Here is an 18,617-nt window from a genome sequence, read left to right as displayed (position 1 = left end):
GGCAAGTGGTTAGGAAGTGTAGTTCAGTTTCTACATCATTTTATGTGCACTCTTCTCTCGGGAGCCAGGTCTGCCTATGGCGGCCTTTCTCTTCTTGTCACAAGACTTTGTTCACTGAGTCTGTAAATAGTCGAGGCTTTCCTTTGTTTTGGGTCACAGTCACAGTGCTCAGGTATTCTGCCGCTGTGTATTCTCTGTTTAGAGTCAAATAGCAGTGTAGTTTGCTCAACATTTGGGTTGCTTCTTTCCAATGTGTCAGGTAGATTTATTTTTGCTGTCTTATGATTTGGGCTCTCTCTCTCTCTCACAATTCTGCAGGAAGAGCGAGATCCCAAACCGACCCGACGCTGCCATGACGCCGTCGCGGCTCAACCGACGCCGTGGCAACCCAACCGACGCCGTGGCGACTGAACCGACGCCGTCGCAACCCAACCGACCCAACCGACGCCGTCGCGGCCTGCGCCGACGCAACCGACACCGTCGCCGACCCCGCCGACGCTGCCATGATGCAGTCGCTACCCGCCGACCCCCATACCGACCCACCAACGGAGTCGAACCTTCATGGCACCGCAACGTCAATTTCTGATCCATCGACCATATCTGCACTCTTCTGGCGCAGCTCCCCCCCCCCCCCCCACCTGCGTGCCCCCCACCCCCCCCACCGGGACCCCCCCCCCCCCCACCCAAGTGACTCATAGTAATTGTATATTTTGCGCATGAGACAGAGAGCAGTTGAGATTTCATTCGGCCAGATCTCTGGCAATTGTACTTCAATTCTTATAATTTTAATGTTTATATGATCTGTAAAGTTTATACTTTCATTTGGTGTCAGGCATGAATTTATTATCATTTATTTTCTTATTTTCTTTCATTTATTTACACGCGCGTAATAAACAGAGCAGTTGAGATTTCATTCGGCCAGATCTTTCTGAATTTTACTTGAATTCTTATAATTTCAATGTTTATATGATCTGTAAAGTTTATGTTTTCATTTGGTATCAGTAATTTATTTTCTTATTTTCTGTAATTTATTTCCACCACGTAACATAATCTATCTATCTGTCTATCTATCTATGCATCTATCTATTTATCTATCTATCTATCTATGTATCTATCTGTCAATTAATCTATCATCTGTCACAAGGGTTTTCAGCCCAAGGACCCCCTAGCTGAGAGAGAGATGAAGCAGGGACCCCTTATATTGTATATATTTTTCCATCCACCGATAGCTCTCTGCCAAAAAAATAGCCGATCTACATGCTCACAATGCCTTGCGCTTCGAGGCGATGGAGCTTGTAGATTGGCTTGTAGATCGATCTGTCTGTCTGTCTGTCTGTCTTTAAATCGATCTAAATATCTATCTATCGATCTATCTCCAGCAATATATACAGCTGCCCCCCCCCCATAAATAATATCAGTCCAGCAATAATGACAGCCCCCAATGTAAGCTCCCGACGCGGTGATTAACATCACGTTGTTCAACAAATAGCAGATCTACAAGCTCGGTTATTGTGAGCTTGTAGATCTGCTATTTTCAAATAGCGTTTGTATAAAATCGGGCTGAAGTGGTTATTGTATGGTTCATAATATAATAATTAATATCTGCGAAGTGTAGGATTATTATAATTAATATTATTATATTATAATTAAAGTAAGCCATCGGTTAGTGTGATTGAGTGCGCTCCCACGGCCTGGCTGGGTCTGTCTGTCTGTCTGTCTGTCTGTCTGTCTATTGGACGGACGACGGACGGACGGGCAGACGCCTTGCGCTTCGAGTCGATGGAGCTTGTAGATTGGCTTGTAGATCGATCTGTCTGTCTGTCTGTCTGTCTGTCTGTCTGTCTGTCTGTCTGTCTGTCTGTCTGTCTGTCTGCCTGCCTGCCTGCCTGCCTGCCAGAAGTCCGCGGCAGTAACACACACACACACACACACACACACACACACACACACACACACACACACACACACACACAACGCACACGCACACATAATAAATTAGATTAAAATCCCTAAATCTATCTATCTATCTATCTATCTATCTATCTATCTATCTATCTACAGTTTAGCTGTTAATTCTTGCACGATCTTCAAACGGCTGCCCATTGAATACCGTAGGTGTCCTGAAGTATATGAAAAAAATAACAAATCAGGCGTGGACTTTGGGAGCTGTCTGTGTGATCAACAAACGAAACAGATCTTCAAGCTTCAATGCTCATGGGAGAGACGCGTTGTTAGCTTGTAAATCTGTGATGTTACGTCCATAAATTAAGCTTGGGACGTATGATTGGTCAATAAACCTCGTAGGTGGGGCTGAACATATCTGATCTATAAACTCACAACTCATTGCATCCACACGTGTTGTGAGCTTGTAGTTCTGTTTTCACGTGCATAAATTAGGAATTCATTCATTTCATTTCAAATTATTATATTATGAACCATACAATAACCACTTCACACCTATTTTATACATACGCTATTTGAAAATAGCAGATCTACAAGCTCACAATAACTGAGCTTGTAGATCTGCTATTTGTTGAACAACGTGTTGCTAATCATGGTGTTGGGAGCTTACATTCGGGGCTGTCATTACTGGACTGATATTATTTATGGGGGGGGGGATAGATAGATAGATGATAGATATTTAGATAGATTTAAAGATAGACAGACAGACACACAGACACGCCTTTTTTTTAGGGTAGGTTTATATGGGTTACAATGGGCTATATATGTACAGTAGACGTTGTGTATTATTATGTTACGTGCGTAATTACGCACGTGGCAAAAATCTGATTGATATCGTTAGATAAAGACAGAAAATAAATAATAATAAACTAGAATGATAGCAAATCAAAATATAAACTTGTCAGATCATAGAAACATTATTTTTTTTAGAATTCAAGTACAAATGCCAGAGATGTGGCGAATGAAATCTCAACTGCTCTCTGTCTCATGCGCAAAATATGCTGATCTACAATTGTTATAAGTCACCCCCTCGGCTTGGTGGGGGGGTCCGGGGGGTGGTCCCGGTGGGGGTGGGCACGCAGGTGGGGGGGGGGGGGAAGAGCTGCACCAGAAGAGTGCATATGGTCGATGGATCAGAAATACACGTTGCGGTGCCATGAAGGCGGGTAGCGACTGCATCATGGCAGCGCCGGTTGCGTCGGTGCAGGCCGCGACGGTTTCGGTTCAGGCCGCGACAGTGCCGGTTGCGTCGGTGTAGGCCGCGACGCCGGGTCGGTACCGGTCGCGACCGGGTCGACGGACTACCGACAGAACCGACCTTTAACCGACGCTTTCACCGACGTTGCCACGGAAGCGTCGCGACCGGGTCGACGGTACCGACGCAGTAACGACGGTACCGACCTTTAAGCAACCTCCTACCGACCCGCCGACCGTGGACTGTGGCGGAGTTTTTTTTAATTTTTTGCACATTGAAGTTGAGATTTCATTAAGCCAGATCTTTGTCAATTTTACTTCAATTCTTATCATTTTAATGTTTATATGATCTTTAAAGGTTATATTTTAATTTGGTATCAGTCATGATTTTTTTGTAATTTATTAAGATTTATTTCCTTATTTTCTCATGGCACCAAGTCAATTTCCGATCAATCGACCATATCTGCAGTCTTCTGGCACAGCTGTTCAACATGGCTCTGAAGTCAACAAAATAAAATAATAAAAATTCGAAGAAAAAAAAAGGTTCTGCCAATAACTTTCATTGGCATCAATCCAATCTACAATGTCACAATGCATCGCTTGTGTGAGCTTGTAGATCTGGTTATTTCAAAATATTTGTATGAAATTTGGACATTTTAAAACATTTTGATTACATTGTACAGCTGCTTTACTGGACCGGCCATAATACACGGACTGTGTATTAGGGTGTTGCTTTAAATAAACCAAGAATGAAAATACATTTTATTAAGTTAAATTGGCACAGAAAGTTAATTTCTTTCTTTAATATCAAATGTCATTGATTGATATGATCATAACGCATAACGTTACAGCTTTGATTATGTGGATTGACTGCCCTTATCAAAGCATCAAGTAATAAAACGTGCATACCCAAGTGCCGCAGTATTTTATTTATTTTGGCTAATCTATTTGAGAACGGCGTAGCCTAATCATGAACGAGTTTAGCCCTGAAACATCAATGTCATATCATGACAGTCATGGATGAACTTCAACCTGTTGTTTGCAATGTCTCCCTTTTTAGACCGTAAATCACATAAACGTTCATATTTCAAATAAATAAAGTGCTGACCTCATGGCCACGGATGTTACATTTATGGACGTTTACTCATTAATACCAGTATCTTCTGTATTGTTCAATAAAAAACATTTGAATCGGATTGGTGGACATTTCTTCCGTATTTTCTCTATGTGCTTTCAAATACGTGACCCCAATGGTTGAGAGGTGTATCACTCATATACATTATGAGACAATGGCCACCGATCGGATTAAAGTATTTTTATTGAACAATACGGACGAGACAAGTACTTTGGAGGGCCCGAACATAATTTAACATCCCTGGCCATGAGGTAAGCAATTCATATTTGGAATTTAAACGTTTAGGCAGATGAGTCGAACCTATAAAGTCTGTTCACACCAAAGTACGATAAATATAACTGCATAACAATAATCGTCCACACTGATGAACATCCCCCCCACCCCCCCAGAACAGAAGTGTCATTTTATCTGACGGTCTGAGGTTGGCAGGTATAGCCTATAGAGAGACAGCGGTATCCGAAATCGACCTGATAGCCTATGCCAACAGCAGCAGTCTTTTTTTTAAGTTTCCTTTTTTTCTTTTTTCTTTTCTGAAACCGCTGTCTTTGTTTTAAGTTTCCTTTTTTCTTTTCTGAAACCGCTCCATAGGTGGCGCTAAGGAGGAGCTTGGGGGTCCCTAAGAAGACCCCCAAGAATGTTAGCCTACAGTGAGCTATATAGGTACAGTACACGTTGTGTATTATTATGTTACAACATGCACGTATACGTGCGTAATTACGCACGTGTAAAATTCCGCTGTTACGGTAGTTGTACCATTCAGAGGAGGGGGGGGGCACCTTCATGCTGTCAGGAACCCCACAAATTATATGTAGCTTATTTGGCCGTGGTCGACCCCAGAGAGGAGAGAGGGAGAGAGAGAGAGAGAGAGAGAGAGAGAGAGAGAGGGAGAGAGAAAGTGCATGGAATACTTCTGCAGACAAGTAACGTGCATTTACAGGTGGTCGCGGCTTGTTTTCATATAGACCTCGTTGCCACTAGCAGTGTTGCTTAATCTCTCGCAGAATCTTGCAACGCTGATCGCCCAGAATGGACGCTGAGCTCGTCTGCAGAGGTGTAAAGTAACTAAGTACATTTACTCAAGTACTTTACTGAAATGTTGTCTTATACGTTACTCTGTGTCACTGTGATTTGAACCGACGGCAGGCGTATATAGTAGCCAAGGCGAGAGTCTTCAGACTTAAAAAAAAAGAGTGGAAAAAAGAGGATTGTAATAGAAGGGTCGGCTTCTATTAGAAGGGAGGCTTTTAATTGCTTATTTCAAGGCGCTCCCGGTCATTAATAGAGGGCCGGTTTTTAATTGAATAGAGGTCACTATTAGAGGATTTACTCACAACGCCTCGCAGCGTGAGGCGTTGTGAGGTTGTAGATCGGCTATTTTTGAGAGCTATCGGTGTAGAGGGGGAAAAGACCAGGAGACCTGGTTCTGCCAGACTTCACATGACGTGTCAGCCTGTGTCTATGCCCATGAATGGCCGGGCTTCGCACGACGTGTGTCCCTTCTATGCCCATGTATGGACAGACTTTTTTGGGGGACAGAATTCTTTTGGACTGGGGCCGGAGGACAAAGTGACCATGCCCATGTATGGACGAAACAGGTACAAAGCCTCATATAAGCCCGACCCCTTGGGTCTGGCAAAAAGAGCAGACCACGTAAACAAAAGATAGATTAGATTAGATTAGATTAGATTAGATAGATAGATAGATAGATAGATAGATAGATAGATAGATAGATAGATAGATAGATAGATAGATAGATAGATAGATAGATAGATAGATAGATAGATAGATAGATTTAGGGATTTTAATTTCTTACATTATTATTTATTCACCTTGGGGGGGTGGGGCGTGTGGCGATCGGGGTTGGGCATGTGTGTTTGTGTGTGTGTGTGTGTGTGTGTGTGTTACGGCTGCGGACTTTAGACAGACAGACAGACAGACAGACAGACAGACAGACAGACAGACAGACAGACCCAGGCCGTCGGAACACACTCACTCACACCAAAAGTAGCCGATCTACAAGGTCACAACGCCTGCAGCGCGAGGTGTTGGAGCTTGTAGATCGGCTATTATGGCAAAGAGCTTGACAGATATATATATATATATATATATGTAGATAGATAGATAGATAGATAGATTAGATAGATAGATTTAGGGATTTTAATTTCTTACATTATTATTTATTCACCTTGGGGGGTGGGGCGTGTGGCGATCGGGGTTGGGCATGTGTGTTTGTGTGTGTGTGTGTGTTACGGCTGCGGACTTTAGACAGACAGACAGACAGACAGACAGACAGACAGACAGACAGACAGACAGACAGACAGACAGACAGACAGACAGACCCAGGCCGTCGGAACACACTCACTCACACCAAAAGTAGCCGATCTACAAGCTCCAACGCTGGAGCTTGTAGATCGGCTATTATGGCAAAGCGCTTGACAGATATATATATATATATATATATGTAGATAGATAGATAGATAGATAGATAGATAGATAGAAAGATTATGTTACGTGCGTAACTACGCGCGTGGAAATAAATTACAGAAAAAAAGGGGAAAAAAAGTGTCAATGCGCAAATTAAAACATTATTATGAGTGGCACCTTGGGCCGAGGGGGGGTCCGGGGCCGGGGGGGGTCCCGGTGGGTGGGGGGTGGCTGGGGGGGGGGGGCACGCAGGTGGGGGGGGAACAGCTGTGCCAGAAGACTGCAGATATGGTAGATTGATCGGAAATTGACTTGGTGCCATGAGAAAATAAGGAAATAAATCTTAATAAATTACAAAAATATCATGACTGATACCAAATTAAAATATAACCTTTAAAGATCATATAAACATTAAAATGATAAGAATTGAAGTAAAATTGACAGATCTGGCTTAATGAAATCTCAACTTCAATGTGCAAAAAAAAAAAAAAACTCTGCCACAGTCCACGGTCGGCGGGTCGGTAGGAGGTTGCTTAAAGGTCGGTACCGTCGGTACTGCGTCGGTACCGTCGACCCGGTCGCGACGCTTCCGTGGCAACGTCGGTGAAACCGTCGGTGCGTCGGTTAAAGGTCGGTTCTGTCGGTAGTCCGTCGACCCGGTACCGGTTTGGGATCTCGGTTTGGGATCTCGCTGTCTCTCCAATTCTGAACAGACACTCTATCAATGATTATCAGAATATAATTTCAACTTTTTAACAGAATATAGTTTTAACTTTTTAACAAACTTTCTTTTCTGTTTTAACCTACACATATCACCTTATTTTACATCTTCAAATGTTCCTTTATAATATTCAGCAAATTACTTCATAATGTTATTTAGATGTCAGCCAAACATTGATTTTAATTGCAAGCTTAAAGCACTCAGAGAAACATCAGCTATAGCATGTCCAAAAAAGCTGCTATGGTCCTTATTAAGTGTTTTCTGTTATTGAAATGTATCCTATTCGAACAAGTGATTCAAGTGTTTAAATATTTTCTGGGTACAATATATATATTGCTGTAAACACTAGCACAATTATGCCATGGGGTGTTTACTTATTTTTTAAGATGGATTTCAATACTTTTGTCATTAATATTTTAGCCCGGCCAGTAATACTGAATGCCATTTTGACAATTTAGAGCTGAATAACAGAATCAAATTAATAGTTTGCAATACAAATATTTCTGAGGAAGCTGAGGAAATGCAGCTAGTTTTTGGAAGATTGTTAAGTCACTAAAAGCTAGGCCTTTTCTCTCCCGTCACAGATTAAAAGTGGAAGTTGTGTTATTTTAGATAAATCTGATATCTGTGATGTTTTTAACCATCATTGTCTCCGCCAGGCCGAAAGGCATGGCGAGAGAGTATTTTTTCGCCCCTGTCCGTCCGTCCATCCGTGTGTCCGTCCGTCTGTCCGTGTGTCCGTCGTGTGTCCTGTCTGTGTGTTAGCAGCTAATCTCTGGCACCGTTGGCCCGGTCGCTCCGAAACTGTGCACACACACTCCCTGGATGCCAATTCAGAACCTCTGCCCCAATTTTTTCACATGGGCCTGTTATAGCGCCACCAGGAGGCCGGTTTGTGCAAAACTCTTTTTTTTTTACATTACTCCTACAGATTTTATCCAAACGTCATGCAAATCGGTACACAGTATCTCTATAGTCATGTGATCAACACAAATCTGTCCGATTTCCCATATTCCATCCTCATTGCCTATGGTTGGCTTCCAAAGTTTGCAGGATTGGTCCGTTTTGAACAAAAAGCCTCAAACTATGCACGCAGCTTGCGATTTCCGTGAATTTTCACACGCACATTCCCACTAGGCCGAGGAAGAAATGCCACCCTTTTCACATGGGCCTGTTATAGCGCCACCAGCAGGTCTAATTTAGCAAAACACATTTTTGGAACAAAATGCCTCAAATCATGAATGCAGTGTCTGATTGCCATGAAAGACCTAAGAATAAATTAAACCCTTTTCACATTGGCCTATTATAGCGCCACCAGGAGGCCACAATAACGTACCTGACCTGGCGGAGACCTGTGCTCCGAGGAGCACTTTTTCTAGTTTTATATAATCTGGCCATCTATTGACAGAATGTCTGTTAATCTATCTCCACCAGATCATGGTTGTGAATCGGTTACTGACAATTCACTCAACTCACTTTTCCCATCCAGGTGAAAGCTTTTCGTTTTTCGTTTAGAACAGTAACACTTACATGACGTTTTAAATGCACTTTCACAAATATGCACTAAGAAATCTCCTGCATCTTAATGCATGTATAATTGCTTGACCGCTTGCCCATATTTTATATTTAACACTTACTTCAGGCACAATTACTGCAATAAGTTCAATATCAAAATTGTGCTGTCTAGCCAAGATCCTTCAATCCTTAGTCAGTTCCCAGATATGTGCATTCCTGAACACACACAACATACTTCAACCCCAACAATCAGGTTTCAGACCAGGTCATAGCACTGTAACAGCTACAGCGCTTGTCACAAACAATATACTAAAAGGTACAGACAATCACCAACACTGTGCAGCTATTTTCATTGATCAAGTTCTCAAATTATCTGACAGGGAGAACGCAGGCTGTTGTTGCTGATGATTTTAGATCCAGGTCTCTACAAGGTTCAATTTTGGGTCTTCTTTTATTTACTCTTTATGTTAATAATACTGCACTCCCCTCCCTGCACAGTGATGTCCATTATTACGCTGACGACACAATTTTATGCAGTATTGGCCTAATACTGTATGCCTAATAAAGAATTTCAATCATCATTGACCCAACTCTTGAAATGGCCGCTGCAAATTTGCAGACTGCCTTTGATAGGTTTCAATTGGCCTTAATTAATCATAAGCTTGTCTTGAACTCAGACAAAACAAAATGCATGTTCTACAGGTATTCATATTCTAAAAGGTGAACAAATTGATCTGGTCACGTCTTATAAATATCTGGGCATTTGGCTAGATGCCAAGCTCTCATTTAAGGTCCATGTGGAACCTAACCAAAAAACTAAGAGGATAGATTGGTTTCCGCTACAGAAACAAGTTTTTGTTTTTCTCTTGTCAGTAGAAAGACTGTTGTTCAATCTGTAATAATGTCTGTTTTTGATTATGGTGATGTAGATGCATGCTTCACTCTCCACGCTGAAGCCTCTTGAAGCAGTCTACCACAGTGCTATGCGATTCATCACTGGCGATGGTTTTCACACCCATCGTTATATTTTATGTGACAAAGTGGGTTGGCCATCTCTCGCAGTTCGTAGAGAGCAACATTGTATTTTATGTATTTATAAGGCCTTGTGTGCTAAGCTTCCTTTGTATCTATCCTCGCTTTTAGAACCAAAGGTTACTGGACATTCAACACGTTCACAGACACACATTAGATATATCAGTCCACATATGAACAGTGAACAAGGAAAGACTGCTTTCATTTATTATGCTCCACACAAATGGAACAAACTTCACTCTCTGAAACTGGTTTCGATTGGTCTCCAGAGAGACATTTGGGTGCTTCATGAGGACACATTGCACCTGTTTCATGTAACCCTGTATTTATTTGCATCTGTGGTTTGTTTTAATGTAGTTTGTTATTTGTTGTTTTTCATTATTGTATTGTATAACTGTACTTGTTTTCATGCCGTAATCAGTCCTTGAAAAAGAGAGCTTGCTCTCAAAGGGCTTCCCTGAATAAATAAAGGAGAAAAAAGAAAGAAAAAAAAAGAAAGAAAAAAACCATTAAAATATAGCTGCAAGCAGCAACAAGCGGTTTCTAGGGAGAGGGAGAGGGAGAGAGGGAGAGAGGTAGAGAGAGAAAGAGAGAGAGAGAGAGAGAGAGGCAGAGAGAGAGAGAGAGAGAGAGAGAGAGAGAGAGAGAGAGAGAGAGAGAGGCAGTTAGAGAGAGACAGAGAGAGAGAAAGAGAGGCAGGAAGAGAGAGAGAGAGAGAGAGAGAGAGAGAGAGAGAGAGAGAGAGAGAGAGAGAGAGAGAGAGAGAGAGAGAGAGAGAGAGAGAGAGAGGGGGGGCAGTGAGAGAGAGGCAGGCAGAGAGAGAGAGAGAGAGAGAGAGAGAGAGAGAGAGAGAGAGAGAGAGAGAGAGAGAGAGAGAGAGAGAGAGAGAGAGAGAGAGAGAGAGAGAGCGAGAGAGACTAATGAGGAGTGAGTGAGGGCAGGTGTGATTACGGATTGAGAGGGAGTGACAGCAGGTGAGGTGAGTGGATCCAATCCATGGGAATAGGCCAGGGGGAGTGTTGTACACTAGGATGACTCTTCTACAAGAACATTATGTCAGAAAATTGACAAACAAATACTGTCAAAATGCCATTTCATCTTGTCTTTAAAAAGTGAAAATGCATTAATTAACAAAGTCATGATTTTTGTTAAGTAAATTATATTTGGACTGGTTAAATTGGGGTTTGAACGAGGGACCTACAGACTTGCAGGTAGACAGTGTACTGACTGAGCCATTGGATAGACAGAATTGGATTTCATGTGTGGTAAGTTATCATAACTGTACTTGTTTTCATGCCGTAATCAGGGCGTCCTTGAAAAAGAGAGCTTGCTCTCAAAGGTCTTCCCTGAATAAATAAAGGAGATAAAATAAAGGAAAAAAATTAAGAAAAAAAATACATTAAAATATAGCTGCAAGCAGCAACAAGCGGTTTCGGGGGAGAGGGAGAGGGAGAGGGAGAGAGAGAGAGAGAGAGAGAGAGAGAGAGAGAGAGGGGCAGTTAGAGAGAGAGAGAGAGAGAGAGAGAGAGAGAGAGAGAGGCAGTTAGAGAGAGAGAGAGAGAGAGAGAGAGAGAGAGAGAGAAAGAGAGGCAGTGAGATATATATATATATATATATATATGTATATATATATGTATATATATATATATATATATATATATATATATATATATATATATATATATATATATATATATATATATATATATATATATATATACACACACACCCCCAGGCCAGAAGCAAAGATTAGAGTTAAAACATTTTGCTTAAAAAATATATGTTCAAAAGATTTGCACAAATGTTCCACGATTTTTCAAAAAATAGCAGATCTACAAGCTCATAGCACGGAACGCTTGTATATCTGCTATTTTTTTATTGCCAAATAAATCTTAAAATGACACAGATGCGTTCCCGGAATGAATGGGTTAATCTAAGGATCCCTAGAGAAACATTTACACAACACAAAAATGGAATGAGTAAGAACTGTGACATGACAACAATGCCCTCTCTTTCATAGAGCACAAAGGTCAGATTCACAGTCCTTTGACAATGCAGCCTGATGAAAGGGGTTTCAGTTGATTAAATCTGTCTGTTGGTAAAACTGAGATAGACAGATAGCAGTATGCAGATATAACAATGTCCAATGATTAACTTGAGTAATTGTCTCTCTTCAACATCTCTTCGGTATATAGTAACATTTGAGTTATTTAACTTTAAAATGTTTGTTTAAAGTAAAATTAACATTATATTGTTTGTGTAGGACCATAGCAACAAGCCTGCATAAATCCCCAATGTAAGGTATTAACTCATTGAGTGCCCGAATTATTTCTGGCTATTTCAGGCCAGTGCGATTTTTTTATTTATTTTTTCAAAGTAAAAAAATAGTGCTTTGGAAGCGAGATACAGCCCTTTTCAGTTATAAGTTAAACAAGGAGTGGATGGAGCTGCAAATCTTCAGATAATGATATCTTGGGTTCTGAACAAAAAAATAATAATATATATGATGGAGTTAGAAATATATATGTTTTGTGGACCAGATTGATATGATCTAGAACTATCGATCTAACCAGTCAAATTAATATAGTGATGTCTTTTTGGGCCTGTACTTTAAACATGCTTTATGTAACTCTACTTAGTAGGGGGTACTAAGTGAAAAATCGTTACGCGGCGGATAAAAGCATGAAATTTGATACAGATGTCCCTTGGGTCATCCTAAAACATCCTAGAAGGGGTGCCCAAAAAAATCTTAAACAGGAAGTGAGTTATGGACAAAATCCAAAATGGCCACCTAAACTGTTGACCGTTGACTCAAAAGACACCAAAATAATCTCCAAAAAGCATAAAATGTGGCACACATGTCCTTTGGGTCATCCTAAGACATCCTAGAAGGGGAGCCCAAAAAAATCTGAAACAGGAAGTGAGTTATTGACCAAATTGAAAATGGCCGCCTAGTGTTGTCGATTGACTCAAAAGACAACTAAAGAATCTCCAAAAAGTATAAAATGTGTCACACATGTCCCTTGGGTCATCCTAAGACATCCTAGAAGGGGTGCCCAAAAAAGTCTTCAACAGGAAGTGAGTTATTGACTAAATTGAAAATGGCCGCCTACAGTGTTGGCGATTGACTCAAAAAGCCTATAGAATCTCCAAAAAGTATACAATTTGGCACATATGTCCCTTGGGTCATCCTAACACATCCTAGAAGGGGTGCCAAAAATAATCTGAAACAGGAAGTGAGTTATTGACTAAATTGAAAATGGCCGCCTACAGTGTTGAAAGATGATGCAAGATACCTACAGAATCTCATAAAAGCATGAAATGTGGTACAAATGTCCCTTGGGTGATCTGAACGCATCCTACAAGGGGTGCCCAAAAAGGTTTTAAACAGGAAGTGACCGCCTAAAAGCAGTTGACACAAAAGAAAACATAAGGGGACGTCATAAAAGTGTATAATTTGGTACGTACATTGAGTGCTTCTTAATATATCCTAGAAGGGGTTATTTATTTGTTTGCTTGTTTATTAAACTTTTTAGGAAGGGACCATGTTGAAGAAATTCTAAATGGCTGTTTAAATACGACAGGTTATGCAGTGCATAACTTGCCGTATTTTGTAGTCTACCTTCTGTTTTCATTTCTACATCACTTATTTATTTTACTTTCTGCATAACTTTTTTATTGTACTCTTTGAATCTTCTTTATTTATCTAACTCTCTGCATATTCTCATTTATTTTACTCTGCATCTTATCTTACTCTGCATATTCTTATTTTACTCTCTGCATCTTATTTATTTTGCACTCTACATCTTCTTGCTTGTTTTACACTCTATCTTCTCATGTATTTTCTTCTTGATCATTACTGTTTTCTTGTGATTAGTGTTTAGTAACTACATGTATTCATGTCACGTGTGCCATTTCGCAATTACCAGCACATTGGCATAATGCTCTGTAAGGTAACCCAGCATCCCGGCATCTACACTTTCTCGAACAGAAGGGCTCAGCTTTGCAGCCACACTTGAGTTCTCTACAAACTTAAGCAGCCTCTGGCAAGAGTGTCCATAAAGGTGTCCACGAATCAGCGACTTTAATTTATTTGTCAGGAGATGGTAGAGATTGCATAGCTTTCAGGCTTCTGGACCAAATGCTAGATTGGCTGCTCGATTTGAATATTGTAGCAGTGCAGCCCGTGTGGGAGGAGTGTTTTCCATTGAGAGACTATTCAAACTTTTTTTGGCACCCCTTAGGATGCATTCAGATCACCCAAGGGACATTTGTACCAAATTTCATGCTTTTATGAGATTATTTTTTATGAGTGTCTTTTGCATCATCTGTCAAGACTGTACACAGCCATTTTCAATTTAGTCAATAACTCACTTCCTGTTTCAGATAATTTCAGGCACCCCTTCTAGGATGTCTTAGGATGACCCAAGGGACATGTATGCCATTATGAGATTCTTTAGTTGTCTTTTGAGTCAATCGACAACACTGTAGGCGGTCATTTTCAATTTTGTCAATGACTCACTTCCTGTTTAAGATTTTTTTGGGCACCCCTTCTGGGATGTCTTGGGATGACCCAAGGGACATGTATGCCAAATTGTATGCTTTTATGAGATTCTTTAGTTGTCTTTTGAGTCAATAGATAACACTGTAGGCGGCCATTTTCAATTTTGTCAATAACTCAGTTCCTGCTTAAGATTTCTTTGGGCACCCCTTCTAGGATGTCTTAGGATGACCAAAAAGACATGTGTGCCAAATTGTATGCTTTTATGAGATTCTTTAGTTGTCTTTTGAGTCAATCGACAACACTAGGCGGCCATTTTCAATTTAGTCAATAACTCACTTCCTGTTTCAGATTCCTTTGGGCACCCCTTCTAGGATGTCTTAGGATGACCCAAGGGACATATGTGCCAAATTTTATGCTTTTTGGAGATTCTTTTGGTGTCTTTTGAGTCAACGGTCAACAGTTTAGGTGGCCATTTTGAATTTTGTCCATAAGTCACTTCCTGTTTAAGATTTTTTTGGGCACCCCTTCTAGGATGTTTTAGGATGACCCAAGGGACATCTGTATCAAATTTCATGCTTTTATCCGCCGCGTAACGATTTGGCCATTTTTTGTGCTTAGTACCCCCTACTAACTATACTTTCCCTACCAAGGCTCCATAGCTATCTGGGGCCGGCTCCATATGTTTCCAATCAGTAAAAACATGTCTTGGTCAACGCTTTGTGATCTAATGTCCTAATGACCTGTATCTCTGTACATGACCTATATCTCTGTATGACCTGACATCGTCACTAATTTACTCTGTCAGCTGTCACCCTGTCACAGATAAACCTGCCACATGTCCTATGATATCGAAGAGATAACTTGTTTATGAAACCATAAGATGTACACAAGGATACTATAAGATGAACAACAACTTATTATGATGACACCCTGATGCCTGACAGCTCATCAGATATGATCTGACGACTGAGGGTCTTAACCAATCGTTAGGATCCACCTCATATCTGATGTCCGGACTCCAACTTGTGTATAAATACTATTGCCTGTCTTTGTAATGACAGAGAGATACTTTTGCTGTACGGTGCCTCGTGGATTGATTCTTTCTCTTAATACAATGTCAACCTTTTAATTTGAGAACCGGCCTGTGTCTGTCTTTGATTTCGTCTCATCCTTTTTACACTGGGTTTTCAGCTGTTTAACTACAAATAGTTATAAATAACATAGAGCAGGATTTACGACCCTTTATCAACTCTATTAATATATTATTTTATTTTAGTATTTTTTTCAAAAACACGTGAAACACGCGATTGGCACGTTGCACCATAGCGGTGAAACACGTGAATGGCACTCAATGAGTTAAAAGGCTGGCAAAATGCAGTAGAAAAATAAGTCCTTTGTGCATATTTCACCCATGCAATAGGCACAGGTGGGTATTGATACATATTATACAGACACACAGAACTAAAAGCAATGAACTTGTAGGTCTGCTATTTTGAGTGAGCGACTCAAAGTGCAGTGTGCTGACCAACTCCGTCGCACCAGGCATCAGCAACAGTTGACCTTTTTATACAGAATGTGCTGCAGTCATGGCAGGCATTTCTCCATGTCATCCATAATAACGTTTTACTGTACGTCACTTACAGTACGTAATGTCATTGTTATGTATCGAGCTGCTTGCTAGTGATATTCTGGAAGGTTTCTTATCCAACATTTAAAACCACCTAGGAATGTGCTTACATTTTCACGTAGTTTTTTGCTGTACAGATAAAAAACAATCTGATTCCAATTGTGGATAGGCCAAAAATATGATTTGTGCTGCCAGTCTAGTCTTCGACTTCTTTTTTATTTATTTTTTACTTTGTTTATTGGGTTTTTCCACAGCAGGATTCAGCATTAAAGACATATGATGAGATACAGAAAAGCTTTTTAAAGCAACCAATAAAATACAAAAGCTCAATAAACACATAAGACATAAAATTAAAGACATAAAATTAAAGACACAAAATTAAAACAAAATATATATACATATAAAAAGATATATAAACAAACATAGTCTTCGACTTCTGAGTCGCTGTCTTCCCGCATGGGGAGTGACGATCTGATTGAGGTCAGGAGTACATGTCTTGGATCTGCTTCCTGGGGTTCTCCTCCAGGTCCGTTGTCACAGCTCCGGTCTGCGATAACCCCCACTCCAAATCTTCAGCTTTTGGATTCATACCACCGAGGACGAGTGGTCCGATAAACGACGCCTTCAGTCATTAGTTTTTCTAATGCTTTTAACAAAAAAACAAAAAAAATGTTGTGAATCCTTGTCTTAGACAAGGGTGTTTTCTGGCAGAGTGCAAGTTTACATGTAAAAAAAAAGTGAACCAGACCAAAACATTGTATAAATCTTATATAATTCATATCCTCCTATAATTCTAGTAACCTCTGTGGCCTCGGTGGTTTCTCGGTGTGTGTCTCGGTGCGTGCCCATTTCTTCACACTGGCTGGAGCACTTGATCTGATTTTGCACACAGCCATTGCCCATTACCATCTCAACTTAACTGCGAAGCCCGTTTCTCAATTTCATCAAATCTCAGCTTTTTATTAGCCATTATGTGTCAAACAATGGGGGATGACGTTGCCAGGTTTTGCGCGAGAAATAAGCAGCAAGGTCTGTACTTTCGCCTGCGCCCTTCACCGGGGCTTGGGTGCTCATATCCCCCTACGGGTATGGTCTAGTATATCTAAATCCTTTAAGAATATATTTTCACTAAATGAGTGTGTTAATAGATAATGATTTGAAATGTTTTGGTAGGACATGATTTGTCCTTGGGGAATGGGGTATAACTATAATTATTTTATTTGTATTCTATTATTATTATTATGTCCTCTCCTGCATTTCATTCTTACTGCTGATTCCATTACTTGTATGACAACTGAATTTACCTCTGGTTGTCAGGAATAGTTCATATCTGAATATGAATATCTTCATTTAACTGATCTGATTGTGTATTATTTCTACAATACAGCTTTGATCAAACATCTGTACTACTGTAACCTACTGTTATACATGAACTGTGTGTTTTCTTATTGTCAACTTAACTTAAACAATACACTATAATATATACATATGAATTCTAATTAAAAATAAAACGTTTCTGCTTTCACAAGTTGTACAAAAAAGAGACGTCTTGGTCAATTACAAGATTTATTTGATGATTTACACTTTACAGTAAATGACAGTCAGCAAAATAGCTCAATCAACTAATCAAATAGAATGTATCACTTAAATAATTTTCTGTGAAAGTTGCCAGATTTAAAAGTGACATTTGAAAATGTCTTCCATTAATAATTTGTGCAGTCATACTTTTAAAAGTCAAATTTCAAATTAAGTGTGATTACATGAACATGTGGCATACAGTATTTTTTTTATATAGCTTCTTAAACATTTCACGTTTGCTGGCCATGCTCACATGTGCTGTTTGAACTTGTCCCAGCGAGAGGTAGAAGCAGAGAAGAAATTATAGACCTCCTGGATTGTTGTGAAGAAGTCCACTGCCCGCAGACAACATGAGGCTGCATCATTAACCACCAAATTCAGAGAGTGGGCACAGCACGGCACATAAAATGCTCTCGGGTTTATGTCCAGCACTCGCTTTTGCACACCGCTATGTTTACCTCGCATGTTTGATCCATTGTCGTAGCCTTGACCTCTCATATTCATAATGTCAATATGAAGCTCCTTGAGTATCTCAACAAGTACATCAGTCAACCCGGCACCTGTACAGGTATTAACCTCTGTGAATTCCAAGAAATGTTCTCTTATCTCCACTATTCCTTCCTGTGTAGTAACAAAACGCAAAATCACGGTCATCTGTTCTGTCCTACTCACATCAGGGGTATCTAAAATCATGGAATAGTATTTAGCTGTACTCAGCATACTGAGAATGTTTTTCTGAATTTGGGATGATAGCATTGCTATGATTTCGTTTTGGCTATCTTTGCCTAAATAGTGGACGTGCGTTTGTTCTGAAGTTACTCTCTTAACATGAGAAGCCATAATGCTGTCAAAAAGGCTGATCGCATCCACTAATTTGAGGAAGTTGCCATTGTTACGCTCACACAATCGATCTGATCCACCACGA

The sequence above is a fragment of the Gymnoscopelus braueri genome (assembly GCF_963280865.1).
Source record: "Gymnoscopelus braueri genome assembly, chromosome: 14".
NCBI classification, from domain to species: Eukaryota; Metazoa; Chordata; class Actinopteri; order Myctophiformes; family Myctophidae; genus Gymnoscopelus; species Gymnoscopelus braueri.
Note: the sequence above shows the minus strand (reverse complement) of the source record.